This window comes from Lissotriton vulgaris, chromosome 1_1, assembly GCF_964263255.1.
Source record: "Lissotriton vulgaris chromosome 1_1, aLisVul1.2, whole genome shotgun sequence".
NCBI classification, from domain to species: domain Eukaryota; kingdom Metazoa; phylum Chordata; class Amphibia; order Caudata; family Salamandridae; genus Lissotriton; species Lissotriton vulgaris.
Genome location: NC_141685.1, coordinates 55,359,888 through 55,384,509, shown reverse-complemented (window position 1 = coordinate 55,384,509; position 24,622 = coordinate 55,359,888).

The window sequence follows — 24,622 nt, the reverse complement described above, 5'->3', positions numbered from 1 at the left end:
AGGAAGAAAAGGAGAAGAGGGTTGCATAGGTTTAGTAGCACCGTTTTTTTTCTTAACAGGCACTGCAGGAATGCCTGGTGTATCCAGTTTCCTCTTCTTGTGTGGAACAGTAGACACATGTCCGGTTTTAGGGTCTATGTGGAGTGTTTTTTTATTCGGATCGATAGGGTCCAGTCGAAAAAGTTCTTTCTCTTCGGTAGACGCTTTCGGTGCCGATCTTTTCGGGTCCAAGCGAGGTTTGGATTTCTGCTCCGGAGCCTTGGAAAGTATTTTTGGAACCTTTGGCTTCGATTTAGAGGCGGAAATCTTTTTCGGTTCCGAATATGTTGATTTCGGATCAGATGCCTTTTTTTTCGGTGTCGGGGTGGTCGATGCTGATTTCTTTCTGGGAGTAGGCTGTGCTCCCAACTTCAGTGCCGATGGAGCCTGTGGGACACTAACATGCGGCTTGCTCGGTCACGAGCTGCCTGAAGGCTTGTCCTTTGTCTTTGGAGCTGAGCCTGGGGGCGGGGCTTCTGAATATTGTTTTCGGTCAACAGGCAAAGTCTTGACCAGGGCCTTCTTTTTTGCAGGTGGGGTTGGGGTTGCGGCAGTGGTGCTCACTCGTTCATCTGGAGGGATGGGGTGGTCTGAGTTGGAGTCGTCTGTTTCGGACACGATTTCCAGTTCCTCCGAATCTTCTTCCAGGACATCGGGCCTTCATCAAAAATGTCCACTGGCACCAGAGCTGCTTGCTGCGCCATGATGTGTCGTCGGGCCCGGCAATCATGGATGGTCTTTTTGGATCGAAAGGAGGCGCAGGCATGGCAATTATTCTCGTCGTGCTCTGTCGAGAGACCCAGATTACAGACCTTGTGGTGGTCACTGTGTGGAGTCCTTTCCATGAGCCGTAGGCCCGAATGGCGTCGATAGGCCCAGCGGCCCGTATCGACGACCGGAATGGGATATTTGAGGACCGCGTCGAAGGTCACGCGATCGAGAAACAATACCGTCGAATTTTATGATGGTTGGCGCGTCGAAAAGGTTTGGAGATATGGTGCCGAACCGGAGCGCAGAAGTTACATCTGAACCCGATAGCAGAAAAAAACAATCTGAGGATGGAGTTGATGCCCATGCACACTATCGTCCAAGGGAGGAGTCACCTATCTCGTGACTACAAAAGACTTCTTCAAAGACAACAAGGTGCAAGCATCCAAACCCAACTCCAGATGGCGATCTATGCACAGAGTGTGAATTCTGCAGCTCATATGCCTCGAACAGTGGGTTTCTGTTGCAGTAACTTGGTGCAGAACAAAGTGAAGAGTCGACAAGGCACACATCCTTGTGTGCCATGCCCACAAACCACTGCCCTGGCATACATCAGTCACCTCTCTAGCTGGGTGCCCTATGCCAGTGGTGAGTGTACAGGTGCATGAGCCCTATATCCCTACAGTGCCCAAGTCTATTCCTGGGCATTGTAAGTGCAGTGCTGCCATTAAGAATATATGGTGCTGGGAGCTTGTCATTACGAACTCATCAGCACCATAATGGCTACACTGAAGACTGGGAAGTTTGGTATCAAACTTCTCAGCACATTAAACCCACACTGATGCCAGTGTGGTATTTAATGTAAAATGCACAACAGAGGGCATCTTAGAGATGCCCCCTGAAACTCGACCAACTCCTAGTGACCTGAGTGAGTGGCTGCTTAGGCTGCCACCACCAGACATGTTTCTGGATGCCTGGGTCGAGAGCTTGCTGCTCTCGGGGGCCTTAAACAATGCACATCCTGGGAAGAGGTGCCAAGCTTTCTCCCCCAGGATAGGCAGGGTTCACAAAGGGAGAGCTTCAAAGGCATGTCACCTTTGTGAGACTCTCCAGACCATTTGCCGCTTTCAACAATGGGTCCCCAGTGGTTCTACCCCCCACTTTGGGCGGGAGAACAGGCGGGAAAAACAAGTACGGTAGAGAGATGTGCCCACCTCTGCCAACTCCACCCCTAAGGTGGGGGAGGCGAGGTTAAGCACAACCTCGAGTCCCCGCCATCTTGAGGATTGGGGGACCCAGCCAACCAGGGACAGGCTCCTGCCCCCCTCCCACTGGAGAGTGACAGAATAAGGGGTGTACCCACCCCAGGGAAGGGACCTATTGGTCCCTGCCCTTTACTTACCTGTTACGCCCCTAAATTTAGTATTTAGTGGCAGCCTGAACCTTCCTTCCTCAGAAAAGAAGAGAAGGATGAGAAGCCGTGCAGGGCTAACAAGAGGATGAAGTCCACTGACTTGGCCCCAGCCCTACATGCCTGTCTCCCCTTGAACTTGCTCCTGCGAAACCCCAGCCTTTCCAGCAGCCAGTACCCTCACAAACCCCAGAGGACCTGTCTGCCTTCACTTTCAAGACTGTTTCTCCTGTGAACACCGAAGGTGTTTGAACTGCAGCTTCTGGTGTCAGCCAGAAACTGAGAATCCAGCCCACTCCACACCCGCCGACCCGACCCAAGCTTGAGTGGAAAAACACCACAAGGAGGTCCCCCCGGTGATCCTGACCCGAGATCCAGCGACCCATGACTTACCTCAAGCCTCCAGAAGACCTCTGTAGCCTCAATCCAGAGGACTCCCCCTACCGTGACAGGAGCGGGTAAGAAAATCCGACGTCCAAAGGAACCCCTACATCCGACGCCCCATGGCCTTGTGTGCCCAACCCAGCGGTGCCTAACCAACCTACAAGATCCCAACTTACCACTCGAAGTGGTGGTCGCTCCTGGAAGATCCTCGTCCACAAGCCTGCAGTGTTTCTTTGTCCCGGAGAATCTCCATTGAAATCAACAGGGCAACCGACCTCAAAACAGCCCCTGCGCAGGGCCGCCCTAGTGCCGCTGAGGGTGCACCTTTGGTCCCCAACTTGCCCTGAGCTAAACCCTAGGAGCTTTGTTCCCACAATCCTGTGGCCTGCTTGCCAGCCGCCACCAAATGAAGCCCCCTATCCTCCATAGGATAACATTGGGCCTCAACACTCTGCACCCAGCCGTCCTAGTGCCGCTGAGGGTGCAACAACAGTGCATCATTGACCCTGGGAGACCCCCTGAGTCTAACCCCAGAACCTTAACTCCCACAGTCAATTACTTACCTTAGATCAGTTAACCTGTTTTCCTTCCAAAGGATAACATGGAAACTTTTTCTCCAAAATGTTTCGAAGTGTGGAGTTTTGAAATCTAAAAATATTTTTTTAAATTTCACAAATAACCAAAACGTGTTTTCTTATCTGTTTCAAGGGAATGTCCCAGTGCTGAATCTAGGTATACAAAGCGATACAAAAGGGGATGATGGACAGAGCGTTTGAGAAAATCAAACACTCACCCCCAGTCAACTGATCTGGGTTTAAACCCTCACCATTCTTTAGCTCACTCCGCCACCCCAGTTCAGACATGGCCCTATGCAAATCAGTCTGACCCTGTGCCTCATGGGAACAGTCCAGCCCGAACTGCCAAGTCATGTCTTCCCTGCACCGGAAACAAGCATCCTGGGACCGGTTTCGGGTTCATAACCCTCATCAGCCAGGCTATCTTGAATCCAGTGGCAAAGTGAGCAAGGGATTCACGTCTGAGCATACCCTGCCAACTTAGGGTGAACAACACGATACAAAAGGGGAAGATGGACGGAGCATTAGAGCAAACCAAACACTCACCCCCAGTCAACTGATCTGGGTGTAATCCATCACCATTCTTTAGCTCACTCCGCTACCCCAGTTCAGACGTGGCCATATGCCAATCAGTCTGACCATGTGCCTCATGGGAACAGTCCAGCCCGAACTGCCAAGCCATGTCTTCCCTGGACCGGAAACAAGTATCCTGGGACCGGTTTCGGGTTCATAACCCTCGTCAGCCAGGCTATCTTGAATCAAGTGGCAAAGTGAGCAAGGGACTCACGTCGGAGCATACCCTGACAGCTTAGGGCAAAGAAAGCGATACAAAAGGGGATGATGGACGGAATCTAGGTATCCAGCACTGAGTTAGAAAAGTAACACGAAAAGTAACTTACCTGCAATTTATTGTAGAAGCCCATTCATTTCAATGTACTGCTCCAAAAAGTTTCCAAGTGTGGAGTTTTGAAAACTGAAAATATTCTTTAAAAATCACGCGAATAACCAAAACGTAATTACTTAGCTGTTTCTACGAAATATACCTGTGCTGAATCTAGGTATCCAGCACTGAGTTAGAAAAGTAAAGCAAAAAGTAACTTACCTGCAATTTAGGGAAAAAGCCTATTCATATCAATGTACTGTATTTGCTAAGTGTTGCATACCACTTCTCCCCTGTAAATCAAACAAAGTACAATTTGTACTGCATACGTGAACTGTGTTCATACAAGTAAATGATTAGAGCAAAGCATTTTTTATGCTTACCTGTACCAGGCTTGCTTGGTTCTAGAAATAAAACAACAGTATTTTTTTATACAAAAACAATTGGCCTAGAGTTCAGTTCTTGAGTGTGTGAATTCATTTGCTGACTGAGTGTGTACATCAAATGCTTAACACTGTCCTCTTATACTGCCTTACTGCTCGACCAAGCTAACACTTTAGAGAGTAAGGTTCTATCTAACTTTAACCTCTGCCTACCTCTGGAGACCCTTGCACTCTATACACACTGTACCTCACTTTGGTGCAGTATACAGAGACAGTTTCGTACAATACCTCACTGTATGTCTCTCTCAATTTACATGTGATGGTGTTGCCCAGTGGAAGGAGCAAGTTGCTCTGGTAACTTTTTCAACGCTGGAGTTACACACCCGGATGAGGGAAATATAACTCTGCTGGGGTCTGTACTTCAGGGTAGCATCTTGAAAGGACAGAGTTATCACTACATTTTTTAACAGGGGATTTTAACACTCATGTGTAGGGACATCATGAAAGGAGGAGTGGAAGCTATGCACGACAAGCAGGCTTACACATGGAACATACTCCCAAGGGTGTTGAGCTTAACTCCATCTTGCTTGAATTTGATCTGACATCTGTAATAAATAAGCTGCCTCTGGGGAAAACAGATATTACTCCCACCTTTATTGGGAGAGGGTGTGAGGCCGTTATTGATTTCACCTTTGTATCTACCCCCTTTTACTCTCTGGTTAACGATTTTTCTGTGCAGGCGAGTGAATGCAGTGACCACAACCCCATTTGTGTCTCACCTGGCTGGACCTGAACACCCAGACACACCAAGGTGGGCGGGGGGCTGGTGTCCCCCTTAAAGAGGTGGAAGCGGGAAGGAGCGTAAAGTGGGGGTTTATTGTCCCAGAGCTACTCCACGAGTCCCCTTTAACTCGCTGTCGCAGCGAGTTTGCCACCTGCCTCGATGATGAGGCAAGTGCTCCGGACATCATGGGTGCATTTGGATCCATGTCTACTGTCATAAGGAACTTTCTACGGGCCCCGGGAGGGTGCCATAAGCAAATAGGTCCACGATGGTTTGACTCGGCGTGCTCCCAGGCTTCCAGGATCCTGAGACAGGTCTTGGGTGTTAAGTCCAGAGACCGGGTGGCGGTCAACGGACTACGAAGAGCATATAAGGCTGCTCTAGCAGCTTGCTAGTCTGTCCTGAAGGAGGAGGCCTGGATCAATTTAGTGGAGGCTAGTGCACTGCGTAATAGCTCAAAGTTCTGGGGCATTATTAACAGCCCATTTATATCTAGAAATAATGCTAATTTACTGGATGCCCAAATCACAGAGGACGATTGGGTACATAATTTGAGGGTATCTTCCAGTCGGATACCCCTCCAATTGAGGGGCAGGAAAGGTGGAAGGCAAGTCGGAACTTATTTACACCATGCAAGAGGTGAGAGGCGGTATTCTGGGTCTATCTAAAAACAAGGCCTTGCGCCAGATGGGATTCCACCAGATCTCTACATCGCCCACTTAAAAACCTGGGTGCCTGTCCTCATAGCTGTCATCAAAACTGCAGTCCAGATAGGCCGCACGAATTCTTGGGCTTTATCGATTATAGTCCCGGCATTTATAAAGGGATAACGGGACAGTACCTATTGTTATAGGCCCATTTCTCTGCTGGACTCTGTGGTGAAGGTGGTGGGCCGCATGGTACTTGACACACTTGTATCATGGGTTGAGGAAAACAACTTTTTATCCGATATCCAAAACAGCTTTCTCCCAGGTCGTTCCACTGTGGAACAGTGTTTAAACCTGTACATGGTTCTGAACAAATACACTGTGGCTCGTTCCAGCCCCATAAACCTAGCCTTCATGAATCTGTCCTCAGCATTCCACTGGGTCAATAGGTCCAAGAAGTGGCAGTTGATGTCCTCCATTGGCATTGACAGTAACATCATTTTATTCACTGTGATTAAACAGCGGTTGTCCGCTATTCAAAGGACCTGAACATGTCCTGTCAGTTTGACATCAAGAGAGGGGTGCATCAGGGGTGCATTTTAGCACCCTTTCTTTTTAACCTATATATTAATTCCTTAGAGAAGGCCCTTTTGGCCACAAATGTGGATTGTCCCCAGGTAGGCAAGCCTAGCCTGCCAGTCCTTCTATACGCTGACGACTCTTGGAGAGGACAGCTAGGGGCCTACAACTTCTTCTGAATTCTTTTGCCCTTTTAATGGAGGACTTGGACCTGTTGTTGGAGTGGTGTGGCTCACTGGTTAGAGGCGGCAGACCTGAGAGCAGAGAACGGCCCGGGACCAGGGTTCGATTCCCGACGCGGCAGGGTCTTGGACCAGGATCAGCGGACTCGATAATTCTCGCATCGGTGCCTACTCCAACCAGAGATCACACTCGGCAACTCTGGGCATTAGCTTGCCTCATCTCCACAACGGCCCCTCACAAACGCCGGGGATGCCTGGTTTCACCTTGGAGACTCCCAGGAGGGACTATCTCACAGGGAAAGCCAGGACGGGTTCCCCAGCGGTCTATAGAGCTACGAGGCCTGCGGTGCGGGTAGAAGTGTGCTTTACAAGACACACACAATTACAATTGTTTCATCGTGCCAAGTCGTTCATTATGCAGGTGGGACCTCGTAAAGCTAAGCAGTTCACTTTTAAACTTTGACTTTCGTCAAAACTGAAGACCAATGTTTTCTCCTATTTGGGAGTTGTGTTTGACGATTCCTTGAGTTGGTGCCGTTTGCTTACTTGGAAGAAAGGGGATCTAGTGAAAGCTTTTGCAGCTGTTTTTAACTTTGCCAGCAGAGGGGGAGGGAAGCCAATAGGGGCTCTTTTGAAGACATATGAAGACAAATATATCTCAAAGGTTAGTTATGGGAGTGAGATTTTGGGCCACATTGGGGTAGGAGCAGTGCAAAGTACTGAAAACTCTTTCCTGCGAAGGGCCCTTTCTGTCCCACAAAGCACTTCGTTTTTTGTCGTGCACAAAGAGTTGGGAATGCCTTTCTTCTCAAATGTACTGGCTTTCCGTCCCCTGGCTTTGTGGCTTAATATTTGGGCTAAGCAAGAAAATACACTTAGCAAAGACATCCTAAGGGAATGCCTTTCACTTGACAGTGTCTCACGCATCCGATGGCTCCAGTATATAAAAGTTGGCCTCGCCAGGGTAGGTAGGAACTATTCGCTAACACTGAGCGCAGATGTAAGAGTGACTTTTCTCTGGTCTAAGTGTTTTTTTAGGAATGAGCCACTGTGATAGAGAGGGAAATGAGCTGTGTAAGCCTAGTGTGTGTATGTACATCGTGTTAAAAACTGTACCAACCAGCGAACCTTATCTTCTAGGGCTAAAAGCATCCGTAATCATTTTTTAATGACCTGGTTTCGGCTCAACCTTTACCATTACCTCATGGCACACCCTTGCGGCTTCCACAGAGGCCAGTGCCTCATGCCCTGTAGCTGCAACAGTGAGTCTCGTCAGGACACGATGCACTTTATAATGTTTTGTAGTTTTTGTGCTGTCCCTAGAAAGTTATTTATTATTCCCATTCTCAAAAAAACAGGTTTTAGGAGGGTGAGACCAGCTCTTATCCTTTTACAACTCCTCTCTAAAGACACTGTTTTGCATACGCTTTACTTTTTACGGTTCGCTGTTAGACTCAGGTCAAGCTGCGATTAACTTCTGTACTGTAATTCATGACTTTTTACCTTGTGTTTTGATTAACTTGTACATATTATATTTGTCAATCTGTAACTTGGAAAATGTTATCATTTTATGTATGGTTTTCTTTTATAAACCCGAATAAAGTTTGTTGATAATAATCACGAGGGGATTAATTTACAGGGTAGCATAGTATCCCTCACAATAACTTCAGGAGTCTCAGTCCACACAATGTACACGCGTTGTTCCCCCTACTTCCAACTTTACATGTATCCCCAATCACCTGCCCAAACCTCTCCCTCCTGATGCCAATGCGGTACTCCGTCAACCCGCAGACAATATTTTTGGCCCCTTTGAAAGTGCCCATACAATAAAAATGCTGCAGTTGGGGGCGTGGCCTGGACGGCGATGTGCTGAGACGCACCTTGCGAGAGCTCCGGTGCCCCACCGCTTGTATAAGCCTTCTCTAGCGGAGATGGGGCGCCGAACTGATATGTGGGGGTTCCTGGAGAGTGGGGGCACCTGCGCTGAGAGGCGGATCGCCGCGGAGGACTGCTGTGTGCTCCGGCGGCCTGCGAGTGTCCTGGTGAGCCTGGGCGGGCGGCCGCGCCCGCCATCTTGTACAGCCTCCTGGAGCCGGATCCCCGCACCCTGGTCCCGTGTGTGCACCGCCGGTGGGCTGTAAGCTGGGCCCGGTCGGGGGGGCCTACGGGGGCAGGAGAGGTCCGGCAGGGTTGGAGGCCTGAGTACGCCCTGAGGGGCTCGGCGCAGTTTGCAGGAGCGGCGGAGGGGGCTGGGAGAGCGCCCCCTGCGCAGCGATCGACGAGGTGGTGAGGAGCCCGGCGGAACGCTGCTGTGTGCGCCGCAACCTGCCTGGGGGGCATAGTGCGTGTGGTGGGGGCCGTGGCCCGCTCCGTCTCGCTGCGGGCTGCCGAGGAGTGCCGGCGACCCGGGGGCAGTCTGTGCCCGCCATTTTGTGCCCTTAGCAGAGCCTGTGCCTGGCTCGGAGCTTCCTCTGGACCCCCCTCCCGGCGTGGTGAACAGAGCTGCTGGGAATCGAGCGGCCGCTCTGGTGCAGCACCCCCCCCCCCATTTTCTGCAGTCCTGCTGGTGTGGGGAGACCTCCGAGGGACTTGGAGGTGGCCTGCGGGGGTGGCGTGGAGAGTGCGGCCGCCATTTTGCGCCCTGCACCGTAGCGGTGGAGCCGGCAGTGGAGCGCTGGTCTTGTTGAGGGGACTGGCCCCGAACCCTGGCTTCAGTGGGACCCTGGTGAGGTACGGAGCGGCACTGGAGGGTGGCAGTGACAACCGGGGACCCTACAGGCTCACTTGGAGGCGGGAGGAGTGAGGTGATAGATCCCTGCACAGCCCCCCTGAGAGAGGGGAGACCTGGGCGAGAGCTGTACGTGGGCCAGGAGTTGGCGCTAGGCCCTAAGAACTGCGGGCTGTGGCTCTGAGAGCAGGCCCTGGGATGGAGTTGAGGGCGAGGGGCGGGGGGGCCTGGGGTGCTGTGGCCCCCTGGATACGCGGAGCACTACTGCCTGAGCCTCTAGCGGTGGAGGGGAGCTCTCCCCGATTGTGACCACGGACGACAGCCTCTGGGGAGCTGGGGGGTGCAGTGTGTTGCCTGGTACCTCGACCCCTGGCTCACCTGGGGGGGCAGCTCTGTACACCCCTGGCTCTTTCACCCTCCCATAAAGGTCTGGACGCTGCCCTGGGCCGCTGGGCCTCTACTGCTGGTTGTGCCTGTGCTTCCCTAGTGTGCCCGCCGCAGTTGACTGGGTTGCTTTGCGGGGGCCTCTATCTTGCTGCCACTTGCCGCACTGGGCTTGCTGCTTGGGGGCACCACCGGAGGGGTGGGAGACACGATCTGCGGCGAACTCCCCCCCCTTTTCTTTCTTCGCTTCAGCTGGACTCTAACGCACTGGTCGCGCCGCTAGGCCCTGTTTGCGGCCCTGACAATTACACGCTCCAGAGGGGGCAAAGCGGATCCAGCAACGACCTCCAAGACCAACTCTGTGGTGGCCATGTGGGGCAAAGCAGGGGAAACGGCACGGACCGAGAGCTCCTCCCAACCCCCTGAAGAGTCGCCATCGGTGACCCAGGCCTTTATGTCCTCCTTTATGGCTGAACTCAGGACAGAGATAGGCTCCCTGCGCTCGGAAGTGCACTCCTGTGTTAAAGAGTTGCGCAAAGAGGTTACTGAGCTGGGGGATAGGGTTGATGGCCTTGAGAAAATTGTCGATGAGCGTACAGGGGACCAGGAGCAGCTCTGGCAGAGGGTAGCGGCACTGGAGGAATAAAACATCGAGCTGCAGGTCAAACAGGAGGATCTCAAAAACAGAAGTCGCCGGAACAACCTGCGTATTCGGGGCGTTCCACTTGAAGCAGAGGGGAAAGACATCATGACCTACGTGGCGCAGCTCCTCCACGGGGTCTGGGGAGACGAAGATGCCTCCCCCCGACTCTGGACCGTGCGCATCGGGTTGCTGGCCCCGCGGGCCGTAGAGGCCTGATCCCGGACATCCTGACCAGAGTCCACTACTTCACTGAGAAGGAAGCCATCCTCAAGGCGGCGAGAGATAACCCGGACCTCACCTATGACCTCCACAAGATCCAAATCTTCCAGGACCTGGCCCCCAACACCCTGCGCAGGCGGAGAGCATTCCGGCCGGTGACGGAGAAGCTGCGGTCCCTCAACATCTCCTACCAGTGAGGGCATCCCTTCGCCCTCATCTTCCACTGGGAGGGCAAGCATAGAGTCACTCGATCCTACAGGAAGGTGGCGCAGCTGCTCAAGATGCCGGAGTCTCCGGCGGGAAGCCCTCCCCAACCGCAGCCCCAGGGGAGGATTCCGGCTAGACCTGACTGGACTACAGTTCAGCGCTGGCGTCGCTCCCCCCGGTGGATGAGAGATCCTACTCGCAGGCTAAGCAAGACATCATAGTGCACATCCGCTCTCTTGAGGGTGATCGCGAGGGGACGGGATCCCATCCGTCGACTCCGTGACTTAAAGCCCCCGGAGGGGCGCTGCCCTCGTGACTTGTTGCGGCTCCCATCGCCTTTGACTCCTGCCTCCGATGGTGTTCGCGTTCCATTCAGTGCGGACGCTGGCCACTGGATAAGCTGTCTGCTCTTGTCCTATTTCGACGGGTGGCATGAGCCGCTGCTGCGAGACGTAGATCTGCCGCCCTTACTGGGTGCCAGCCTGGTATTCCCTGGGGCTCGCTGATCCTTTCTGGACCTGCAGTCACGGTGCTCCACATGGCGGCTGGAGAAACCCTTGGGTAGAGGATGCTCGGCGGCTGGGGCAGTCCAATGTGGCCCTGTTGGCCTTTTTTTTACCTTGAACGTTGTGAGGCCTGCTTGGCCGTTTCCGAAGTCTCTCTCCCCTCTTCTTTCTTCCCCTTTCTCCTTCTGGTCTGGTTTCCCTCTGCCCTCTCCTCTATCTCCCCCTTTTGACTTGGCGTGTGGTGGGGTGGTGGTGAGCTGGTTGCTGTCCCCTGGGTGGGATGAGTGGAGTAGGGTTGCTTCTGCGCGTTCCCCCTTGTGGTGGTGGGAGCAGGGATCATGGGCGGACCCTGACTGTTACCCGCTATGTCTGCGCCTATCCCCCAGACCCTAAAGTTATTGACACTCAATGTCAAGGGCTTAAACTCCCCTAATAAGCGAAAACAGGTCTGGCGCTATCTCCTTCAATGCCGTCCTGACGTCATATTCCTCCAGGAAACTCATTTAATGCAGGAAAACACGCACCGAATGGGGCACCCCAAGTAGCCCCTTCAGTTCTGGGCCGACTTACTCTATGTAATGTGTATGCACCCAATCAGCTGCAAGACCGATATCTCCAGACACTTTTGCGGGACCAGCTCCCATCTGGTGATCCGAACTTGATTTTGGGAGGAGACTTCAACTTAGTCTGGGACCCGACTATGGACCGCAGTGATGCTGCTTTTAATGATACTGGGGCAATGTCTTCTGCGCTGCATAAACAGATCGCGGACCTAGGGTTAATGGATGTGTGGCGCTACCACTACCCGGATCTGCGGGACTACTCGTTCTACTCGCACGCCCACAGGTCCTACTCCAGCATCGACTTCCTCTTTGTCTCGCTGGAGCTGTTACGCGATACACTGGGAGCCTCCATTTCGGATATATCGCTGTCCGATCATGCTCATGTCGAGATGCTCCTCCAGGACCAGGCTGTGCGCTCCCCTCGTGAGGTGCGTTGGTCCTTACCGCCAAGTATCCTTCGGGATGCTGAGGATGTGGACAGCATCCGAGAGGCCATCAACTCCTATTTTGCTACTAATGACACCCCGGAGATGTCCTTCCCGGTGGTATGGGACGCCTTCAAAGCCACGGTCCGGGGACACATCACTTCTCTGGCAATTGCTCGGAGGCGGGCCGCCTGCAAATTGGAGGCTGCTCTGGCGGGAGACATCAAAAAGGCCGAAGTGCAGGATAGGGCACATCCGTCATTGGCCTCTAAGAGGAAGCTAGCTAATCTTAGGGGGCAGTTGCGGCTCTTGCGTACTAATAAGGCGGAGGGCGCTTTGTTGGCTCTGAAACAGAGGTATTTCAAAGGGAGGCAACAAGGTGGGCAGACTACTGGCGGGGAGGTTGCGAGCACGTGCCGCCAAGGCCCATATAACTAGTGTTCGGCTACCAGATGGGACGCGAGCTGTCTCGGAGGCGGCTAAACAGGCTGCATTTGTGGACTACTATGCTGCCTTGTATAGAAGGGAACTGACCTCGGCTGATGCGATTGCGACAGTCCTGGTGGACTACGAGGGGGCGACGCTCCCCCCGGGGAGCGCGGCGGACCTGGAAGGCCCCATTAATGAGGAGGAAATAGCGGCGGCACTCGCAGATCTTCCTTTAGGGAAAACGCCTGGCCTGGATGGCCTACCCTTATCCTTCTATCACACATTCCAGGCTCAACTTCGACCTTACCTCCTGCGACTGTTTAACTCTTTTACAGATGACACAGGGCCACCCCCTGACATGGGCATGGCGGAAATAGCACTGATACCGAAACCCGGAAAGGACCCTACAGTATGCGCCTCCTACCGTCCTATAGCCTTACTAAACACAGATCTTAAAATATATACTAAACTCCTTGTCAAGCACTTAGACCCGCACATGCCGGGGCTTGTGGACCCTGATCAGGCCGGATTTATTCGAGACCGGCAGGGAGCGGACAATGTGAGTAAGCTTGCACACCTAGTGGGGAAGGTGCATCATTGGGAAATCCCGGCCTGCCTTCTATCCCTGGACGCGGAGAAGGCGTTCGATCGGGTAGACTAGGCCTTCCTTACAGCGGTGCTCCACAAATTCGGGCTGGGTCCGAAGATGATTGCCAGGATTATGGCCCCTTACCTAGGGCCTCAGGCCAGAATCCGGGTTAATGGGGGCTTCACACCTCCGCTGACGATATATAGGGGCACTAGACAGGGGTGCCCCCTCTCATCCCTATTGTTTGCCCTTGCAGTGGAACCCTTCGCACAGATGATACGGCGCGAGCCGGACATCCACGGGATAACTCATGGCTGCCGGGATAATAAGGTGGCACTGTTTGCAGACGATTTGATTCTTACCCTCACACGCCCGCGCGACTCTCTGCCAGCTATCCATAAGATGCTTTGCCTTTATGAGAGCGCCTCTGGTCTCAAGATCAACCATGATAAGTCCTGGGCTCTTAATCTTACCATCCCGATAGAGGAGATCCCTGCTTTACAGAGGGCTGTGCCCTATCAGTGGGCTGAGAATCATATTCGGTACCTGGGCCTCACCTTGACCTCCTCATTGGACGCCTGGTCGTCTGTGAATTGGCGGGACTGCCGAAAGGAAGTCCTGGAGGATCTACGACGTTGGAAGCCACTGATGTTATCTTGGTTAGGACGGCTCAATGCGGTTAAAATGTCGATTCTCCCCAAAATTCTATACGTGTTTCAGTGCCTCCCCACCGCAATCCCGCTACACTGCATACGGAGCCTGCAGCGCGAGCTTACGTCCTTTGTGTGGGGTGGTAAGCGTCCGCGCTTCTCCCCAAAAATTCTTATGGCCCCACGAGATAGAGGAGGTCTCGCCTGTCCCAACCTAGTGCATTACTATTGGGCCGCACATCTCCGTTTTGTGGTGGAATGGGGGGTGCGAGAGAGTGGCAGGGCGCACGATCTGGGATTTGCCGTGGCTCCATCGGACAGCCCGTTCTAAGAGTGCATACATGGCGGTACCCACGAAAACGGTACTCGACGTTTGGGTCACCGTTGCCGTGTCCAGAGGGATCACCACGTTCCCATCCCCGCACACTCCCATAGCATCGAATCCGCATTTTCCGCCGGCTCACCAGTCGCAAACGTTTGAACAATGGACGCAAGGAGCCTGCAGGGTGCTCTGTGACCTCTTTGAGGGGGGCGCGCCCATGTCGTTTGACCGTTGCCGGGAGGAGTTTCATTTACAGCCGACGGCATGGTTGCAATATGCCCAATTGCGACACTGGGTCTCCAGCAAGGAGATGCACCAAGCAGCCACACAACCCTTTACGCCCTTTGAAAAACTGGCACGCTCCCTTAGGGGTTTAAAACGATTGGTCACCCAGATCTACTACATCCTGCAACATCCGACGCATGTATTTACCCACCCATACCAGCGCCAATGGCAGCTAATGATCGCTGCCGACATTGAGCCTACACAATGGGATAGAGTATGGAGGGATATCCCTAAGGTTTATCGGAGCATCCCGCAGAGGGAGAATGCTTACAAGCTCCTAACTCAGTGGTGCTACACTCCTCTGCGACTGCATAAGATGTTCCCCAAAGTTTCCTCATTGTGCTGGAGAGGTCGGTCTGCAACGGGGGATTTTGTTCACATTTGGTGGTCGTGTCCGCTCTTGACTGTATTTTGGAAGGAGGTCCTCAGCCACGTTAGGGGGGTGTTGGGGTTCCCCTTACCTGAAGCCATAAGCACAATCATACTTGGCATCCGGCCCCTAGACCTTAAGGCACTTACCCGCAGTGACTGGGTTCTGGCACTTCAAATGCTGGGGGCGGCCAAGCAGCTTATAGCCCTATACTGGAAGAAGACTGAAGCGCCCCCCATAGCCTCTTGGTTCATCCGGCTCTGGCATGTTTTAGCTATGGAACTACTCACTGCGCGAATACAACTGCGCGACACTCGCTTTGGGACAGTTTAGAAGCCCTTGGTGCGTTATCTTTGCTCATTTGAACACGCGCGATACATGCCCACTAGACTTCGGACTTTACACCTTTTCGATGACGCTGTCCTTCCCGCTGACTCCAACAGACTGCTCCCTTAGACATCCTACAGGACGCGGGAGCCCCTGCGCCAACCCTGCTGGGCGCCTGCCCCTCCCCCCCCCACCCTAGAGCAACATACACGCCCAGCTTGCATGACACCCTCCCGGTCTTTCGCTTCCTACCCCTTTCTCTTTATTTCTTTCTTTCCTATACTCATCTTTAACTCTCCTTCATGTTTGTTGGCCCTCGTTGGGCCATGTGTGAGTGCTAGCCTTGTTACACGCCTACCTGCTCTTACTGTCCTGACGCCTGGACTTCAACCACACCACATAGGTCTTACAGATGTTTCTATGCCACGCGGCTGGCCCTGATGGGGTGGTAGGCATGGCGCTGTGTTAATTTGTTCCTATAGGCGGGTCATATAACCTACTTGGCGGCCTCGAAAAAGAGGTTGTAGGCTTATCGCTGTGTTTCTTGTGCCCCTGTCCGGGGATTTGTTTAAAATAAAACAGACTTGGTACAAAGAAAAAAAAATGCTGCAGTTGTAAACACATATCAACTACCATTTGTTGTGTTTGAAACATTTTATTGAATAATAAAACCTAATAAACATAAGCTGATTATTAAAGCAAAACAGAACATCAGTTGCCATACACATAAGAGACGAAAGTTGTACATAAAAATCAACAAACTGTAACTTAGCAAAGTTAGGGAGAGCACAATTCTTAATTTCGGGCAGTCTTTAAAGTTCAACAATAGAAACGTTCATAAAGAGCAGGAAAGGAAAGAAAGAAGGTGGGATACAGTGGTTTCGTAAATGTAATGCTTGCTACATATAGAAAAACAAATACTAATTATTTTCCTTAAGCAATAAAGTCCTCACATAAAATACTAAGAGAAATATATTGAACAATGAAGATTTCATGTGTAATTAGAATTCAATTTGAATATTTTAACCTTCTCAGAATTATTTGACTCATGATTACAAGCTGAATGCTTTCTGGAAAGGAACCACCTCATGGGGTTCAAAATTACATCTTTTCTAACAATAGGATTAAAATGATAAACTTGAATTTCAATTCGATTTATTGATTTAAGCCTTTTTGGAGATCAACAATTTTAAATATATACAAAATCCATACACTTTTGTAAAATTGTCACCTAAACTTGAATTCAATCCACCTTTTGATTAAACACTTCCTATTCCAGCAAGCATCACAGGACCACGTGTTGTTATCTTCCCAATTAGTGATCATTTTTCAGATGGCAACACGAATAAATATGTTTAGAATTTTACCTCCGAAAGCAAAAACATGCTCTTTCTGAATCATGGTGCACAATAAAATGTAGGAACAGAAGAGCATCTTTAGGTATAGCATTCATTAAGGTTTGACCAGGCTTGAAATTAGAATTCCTGAACTTTTGGACATTTAAATGTCATATTTTAAAAGAATTCACACAGACCCAGCATGAGCTCCGAGAAAAATTGAAGATGAGTGAATTGTACTTAGACAACATGTGCTGATTAGTAATCTATTGATGTAAAATACAGTGGTCAGGCAATGCTTGTGGATCTAATCTATTCAGATTTTAACTCCATAGTTCAATAAATTGACTTTGAAGGTCCATCTCTCAGATCAGTTCTATTACAGTTTTATTTGCGATAACACTAAAAGAGATCAATGATAAATACGTTTTAAAAGCCATGGGTGGAATAGATCCTTGGTCTAAATCTAGATTATTGGCTGCAATAGAAACCAGTACAAAGAGATCAAATCTAAAAGCATTGAAAATGTTTATTATAGTGGTTTAGAGTAAACACAGATAACACACATTGTTCCTGGAACTCAGAAAATGTATCGAAATATTATGATTACAACCTATTTTATGTCCAGAGACCGGTTTAGATGCTTTCCTGTTTAAGTGACAACATTTGCAAATATATTTAACAAAACATTAAAGCTGGATGTCAGAAATTCTGTCTTTAAGTATTGTGTAAGAGTTATGTGTGATGGTTTTTATTTGATCTGAAGCAACACTAACACAAAATAGGTACGTGCACCGGTTATCATTCAACTAACATTATTAGCAAACTTAATTTGGAGGGAATTGAGAACAATTGACTCATTCAGCGCGTGGACACACCGGTGTGCGTAACACAGCGCTCTACAAATGTCCCAACAACAACATGTACCAAGAGTTTTATTGTTCAAAAATCCACTGGTTGGGTAATTCACAGAGTTTGCAAATGCTAAACCACTTTTTGAAATGTACTAAGCCCATTTAACAATTAAGAATTTGGAAGGGGAATGTTAATAGTGTCCCTTCTAAATACGTAATACATCCTTAAGGTATGTATTAAGCTTTGAAACCATACATGGGCTGAAAAACAGTAACAGGAGGTAGTAACCCAAGGGGACATTTGTGAATCTGAAAGTAAAATGGGGTGCATTAAAAATGCATTTATTTAAAAGCCATCACAGACACAGTAGTGTGCTGACTCCACAAGCAACCAGTTTTACCAAATGGATTTTTAATACATGAACCTCAGTTTTTCCTATATATTGCTAAAATGTAGTCTCTAATATTTTTGTCATGTGGTGTAAATATTTGTTTCTATTATTTTATTTCCCAATTCCATATTGTCATGAAATGTACCTATTTTTTTTGTCAAACATATATACTCCGTCATGATTGCTCCATGAAGAAGGATACGCATTTGGTTGGGCTTTAACTCCTTCAATTCATCCCAATTCTCTGCGTGGGTCAGACTCTGATTGATGTTTGTGTCTGATAACAGGGATGGACCAGCCAAAATGGCTGAGGCATCATCGTCCGTATATCCTATGCCCATTAGATCGGCCATGGCACCTCTGATGCTTTGGAACGACAACTCGGGTGAAATACTACATTTCCCATGACCCTTTGAGTTTGGGCATGCGCTCACTTCCGGGTATGACGTCACACGCATTACGCCGTATGCGGAAATAAACTGTTCTTTCACCCGCACCGGCTCGAACAGCAGCCACAAGCCGGTGAGCGGGTCCGATCACTTTCGGGTAGGGTACGTCCTCTAAACAAGTAAGTGGAGACTCTCCTTTGATTGCGGTGGGGTCCTACAAGCTAAACATAGTCCCGCTGGAGCCCTTATTCTAGCGCTAGACCCACTTGTATTAATAGGCGATATCTAACTCTCTGCCACACTTTAACTAGGAGAGTATGCCCTAATGTCCCGCCCACTGAGGTGCCTACGCCCAACATAATTTGGGTAAGTGAACAAACGGATTACCAACCAGTGCATGAAGTATGTGAACAGATGTCCTCAGTGTGTGATATATGAATGTAGAATATATATGTTTGTTTGTCTTGTGTGATTCATTGACTGCAATTGAGACTTAGATCACTTGTTTTTATACTTCACTTCACAGCCTCACACCGTTATAGTTTAATGGAGTGTGATGTTTTGACACGGACTGTTGGGTGTCACACAATGAGAATGCCACTATATACTACATAGAAGTGACATAGAATGAGACCATTCGTGTTCTCCACAAATTGAGCATGTTCACTCACATGCCATGCACAGGGATCATACGAATACACAGATAATGTCTGTCTCTGATAAAGATGTTATATGCTATATTTCTCTACAGATGGAGCCTGGCATTTCGAAGTAACATAACTACACGAACAAGAGGAGAAGCTACTCTTCCCTCGCCACGTCAATAGAGTAGGGAATTCCCCTTCCTTAGCATCCCCACACATAAGGGGGTCATTGAATCTTGCCCTGAAGAAAGTCCGGGACCTTTATGGCCTCACAAGGACTGAAACATATCGGCACTTCACTATGGTCATAGGACCATAAAAATCCTTACAAACCCTACTTTTATTCTAATTTTAACAACCCAACCAGACCCATGAATAAAGGGATACCGGGGGTCTGATTGAGGTATTTTATATATACCCCTTTTTCCTTCATTATCACAAGAGCTTCCCAACACTGTGGTTGAGCCCACCCTGACCTGTAGGAGTCGGGGTGACCCAATGATGAAGCATGACACCACTAGGGTGTGTGAGGGTAACTAAAAACAACTAGTGTTGCCCCCCTTCCATACACATAGATATGGTTAGCATATCAAACACATCCCTATTGGTATAGTGTGTAATCCCTCCTCATACATAGGTCCCCTTTCTCTTCCTATGAGCGCAACCTACCTTGAACTTTATAGTTCTTCAGTAGGGTGCTTTTGGAGTATTTTTTGTTACAGAGTATCCACTGGGAGGACGTACTCCATATACCTTTTTTAATCCCCCCGGGGCCCCTGTATTAAATTACAGAGGTCCTTTGTCTTGCGGTTGGGGTCTGTCACCATCCTGTCAGGTGGTGGCATACAATCAGTGCGCCTCCTAACTGCTTGTTTGCCCTTTTGCCCGTGTCAATAATACAGTGCAGTCGCAAGACAAAAGGTTTTCCCACATTTGAATGTGGCCATGCCCAATAAAAAGGAAAGCATGCCCGCTGAGAATCTCTCCTACGTGATCCACACTACATAAAGGGCTATGGAAGTGTCTGCAGCCTCTTCTGTAGAACAAAAGACAAAATGCCCATGGGACACAGAAAGAGGGTGCAGCCCGATGCTTCCTTATGTACGAGGACCTTTGGCGTTCGTCTGTACTAAGTGAGTGAGAGTTAGTGGAGTGTTTTTTGCCCTCTATGTCACTCTACTTCTAAGCACCTAATACAGCTTGTACAGTGGTTACTGTCATCTGTTCACCTACATTATGCTTAATATAAATAGTGCACAATTTCGGCGTTTGTGTCTGCCTACAACATGGACCTGATACAAATAGCAGTACCTACAAGTTGGATAGTACAAGTCAACAAGAGTCTAGGATACTCCAGCACAGATGAATTTGCATCAACATTACGGGGCATCAGTCTTGATGGCAAGCCAACTTTGTATACATTATTATCAGAGACTATACTTGCCTCTTGGATACAACTTTACAACAGAATTTAATGAATTTTCGTACAGTTGTATTTATATAATAAAACAACCTACCCACAATAATTGATCTATTTATCTTTTTGGGTTCTGGAGTAGCATGCTACTCGCTGAAAAGCACTTCAACACTTCATCAGGGGTAGCAAGCGCTATATAAATGCCAAACCTTCCCTCTTCTATCCCTCCACTCTCTTTTTCAACCCAACTAACAGACCAACATGTCCAGCTCTCAAATACATTTTATATTTCCCTACACTAATTCACCACTAATCATTTTTGGATCCTGGAGTAGCGTGCTACTCGCCGAAAAAGCGCTTCAAAATGACCCAAACGCACTCCGCTGCTCGCAGAACTCAGCGTTGAGCGGTTGAGTTTTTTTGACACTTTGCGGAGTTCCTCATTGCGGAACACCGCCTAGGCCTAATCTTATCATGAAAATCTAGATATCAGTCTTATGTTAAGAAACAAGTGTGATTAGAAACCTATTGGGTGGAGAAAATTTAAGACATTAATATTGTGAATTTTTTGTCAATTAGTTGATGTTTGCAAGTACGAACACTTCTCTGTGTCAAGTAAAGACCTTGAGAGTTTTGTAACTTTCTGATACTCAAATTGTGGATTTTGTTGCAATTAAAACATTTTCAAGGCCTGAAATTTCTTTGGAGTTTGCATGCGGGCAGCTTAAGTTATCCTGCAAGAATTTCTTGATGAATCCTATTGCAACTACAATATGTGCTCTCTCATGTAAAGTCAGGTTGTTAGAAGCTTTTCTGCAACTCAAGATACACCTTACTTTTCACCTGGTGTGGATGCATTTCTCACGTTAAGTGAGATCTCATTTCTGAGTATAACGTTTCTGGCTTTCCCCTCCTGTATAAGGCTTTAGTCCAGTGTGAATTCTCTCATGTGAAATGACATTGCATTCGTGAATAAACCTTATCTGACATTCCGAACACACATAAGGCTTTTTTCTCCCTTGTGAGTTTGCTCCTGACAAGTGAGAAGTAATTTGTGACCAAAACATTGCTTGCATTTCGAGCACTCGTAAGGTTTTTCCCCAGAGTGGGATATCTCATGAAGCATAACTCTGTCTTTCAGATTCAAGCTTTTATGGCATAAGGATTTTCTCCAGTGTGGAGTTTCTCATGGTGAGATAGCGTTTTTCTATGCAGCTCTTCTGGCATTCAGAGCACTCATACGTTTTTCATCAGTATGGAGTTGATTATGGTTAATGAGGCTGTGCCTATCAAACAATAGGAATTTCTGGCATTCACAGCATTGGTAATGTTTTTTCCCTGTGTGCGTCTGCTCATGTAGAGTGAGATTGCATTTAAAATTGATGCTTTTCTGGCATTCGGAGCACTGAAGTATTTTTGATGGTGTGTTTTCTTATGGTGCATGTAACCATCACTACCTCTGAATCTTTTTTGACATTTAGAGCACTGATAATGTTTTTCCCCCAGTGTGGATTCTCACATGTGCAGTGAGATCAGATCTACAGCTGAAACATTTTTGGCATTCGGAGCACTGATAAGGTTTTTACCCAGTGTGGGTTCTTGTATGCCGAGTGAGTATTCTTTTTTCACTGAAACATTTCTGACATTCAATGCACTGATAAGGTTTTTCCCCAGTGTGGGTTCTTGTATGTGTAGTGAGCATTCTTTTTTCACTGAAACATTTCTGGCATTCAATGCACTGATAAGGTTTTTCCCCAGTGTGGATTCTTATGTGCCGTGTGAGACTACTTTTTATACTGAAACATTTCTGGCATTCAGAGCACTGATAAGGATGTTCCACAGAATGGGTTACTGAATGTTGAGAAAGACTTTGTTGGTTACAAAACCTTTCCTGGCTTTCAGAGCACTGATAAGGTTTTTCCCCAGTGTGGGTCTGTATATGCTGAGTGAGACTGAGTTTGTTTTTGAAACATTTCTGGCATTCAGAGCACTGATAAGGTTTTTCCCCAGTGTGGAATCTCACATGTGCAGTTAGAAGTGATTTACGGATGAAATGTTTTGGGCATTCAGAGCACTGATAAGGGTTTTCCCCAGTGTGGATTCTGATGTGCTGTGTGAATCTATTTTTTAAACTGAAACATTTCTGGCATTCAGAGCACTGATAAGGTTTTTCCCCAGTGTGGATTCTTATGTGCTTTGTGAGACTACTTTTTAAACTGAAACATTTCTGGCATTCAGAGCACTGATAAGGTTTTTCCCCAGTGTGGGTCATTGCATGTTGAGAAAGACTTTGTTTTTTACAAAACCTTTTCTGGCATTCAGAGCACTGATAAGGTTTTTCCCCAGTGTGGATTCTTGTATGTTCAGTGAGTCTGAATTTTACACTGAAACATTTCTGGCATTCAGAGCACTGAAAAGGTTTCTCCCTAGTGTGGGTCCTTATATGATGAGTGAGACTGTTTTTGTCAATGAAACATTTCTGGCATTCCGAGCACTGATAAGGTTTTTCTCCAGTATGGGTTCTTCTATGCCGAGTGAGACTGTTTTTGTCAATGAAACATTTCTGGCATTCCGAGCACTGATAAGGTTTTTCCCCAGTGTGGGTTCTTATATGATTAATGAGATTGTCTTTTGTACTGAAATATTTGTGGCATTCAGGGCACTGGTAAAGTTTTTCCCCAGTGTGGGTTAATACATGTTGAGAAAGACTTTGTTTTTTACAAAACCTTTTCTGGCATTCAGAGCACTGATAAGGTTTATCCCCAGTGTGGGTCCTTGTATGTACAGTAAGGTCTCTTTTTTCACTGAAATATTTCTGGCATTCAGAGCACTGGTAAGGTTTTTCTACAGAGTGGCTTAATACATGTCGATTTAGATTCCCTTTGAAAATAAACCTTTTCTGGCATTCAGAGCACTGGTAAGGTTTTACGCCAGAGTGGGTTATTACATGTCGAGAAAGACTTTGTTTGTTATAAAACCTTTCCTGGCATTCAGAGCACTGATAAGGTTTGTCCCCAATGTGGATTCTTATATGTTCAGTGAGATAATATTTACTGCTGAAACTTTTTTGGCATTCAGAGCACTGATAAGGGTTTTCCACAGAGTGGGTTAATGCATGTCGATAAAGTTGCGGTTTGAAACTAAACCTTTTCTGGCATTCAGAGCACTGATAAGGGTTTTCCCCAGTGTGGATTCGTATGTGATATGTGAGCCTACTTTTTAAACTGAAACATTTCTGGCATTCAGAGCACTGGTAAGGTTTTTCTACAGAGTGGGTTAATACATGTCGAGAAAGTCTTTGTTTGTTACAAAACCTTTTCTGGCATTCAGAGCACTGATAAGGTTTTTCCCCAGTGTGGATTCTCATATGCTCAGTGAGATAAGATTTACTGCTGAAACTTTTTTGGCATTCAGAGCACTGAGAGAGGATTTTCCCAGTGTGCATTCTCTCAAATTCAGTGAGATGAGATTTATGGCTTAATCTTTTTTGGCACAGGTAACTTTTTCCCCAACGTGGGTTATTTTGCTTTGATTGAGGTAGGTTTGAACACTGAAATTGTTCTAACAGCCCGTGTTTTTAAAAGGTGTATTCCTAGAGTTAATATCTCTACATTTAGTTTTCTCTTGCTTATATGCCACGGTAAGAGTGAACCCGATTTTAGAGTCGGGCTTGTTTACATAATGTTCAGCATTTATCTCTAAAAGATATTGTGTGTAATCTTCTTAACACTTGCATTGAGCAAAATATGTCTGGATGCAGCCCTGTAACACGAAATGTTTGTAGCAGATAATAGTCTTTTGGTTATAGCCTCTCCGGCAGCAACTTATTTAGCGACTAACGTTTTTCTCAAATCTATTTGTATAGGTTCTTAGCAATGCAGTGATAAGGCGTTAGTCTGATATTTAATGATTAAACTGAGAAGTACCTTGCACTGGTGTAATGGCAGTAACTGAGAACATTAGAACATGCACAGTAATATTGTGGCTCATCAGTCACAGAACATCAGTTCCTTTTACCCGTTCTGTGTTTGGTGTAAGGTTAAGGATTGTAGTTCTGAAGACGAGGATTTATTTACATTAGCTATAGCGCAACAGTGCTCATTTAATCCATTTTGATATTTAACAGTTTTACATATCATTCCTGCACAACAGATAAGGTTGAGGCGATTTACATAGAATTACAGAACAGTACACAATAAAAAGGAAACAATCTGAGATGGTCATGAACAACACAATAAAGTGGTGAATTTTTAAGGTTTTCGCCAGAGTGAGCAGAGTGGGTCGAGGTGTTCTATGCCGAGGCAGATAGTCTCAAACTTGCGTAACTGGTTAAAAACGGTTGTTGAACAAAGGTGATTTTCCAATCTTTT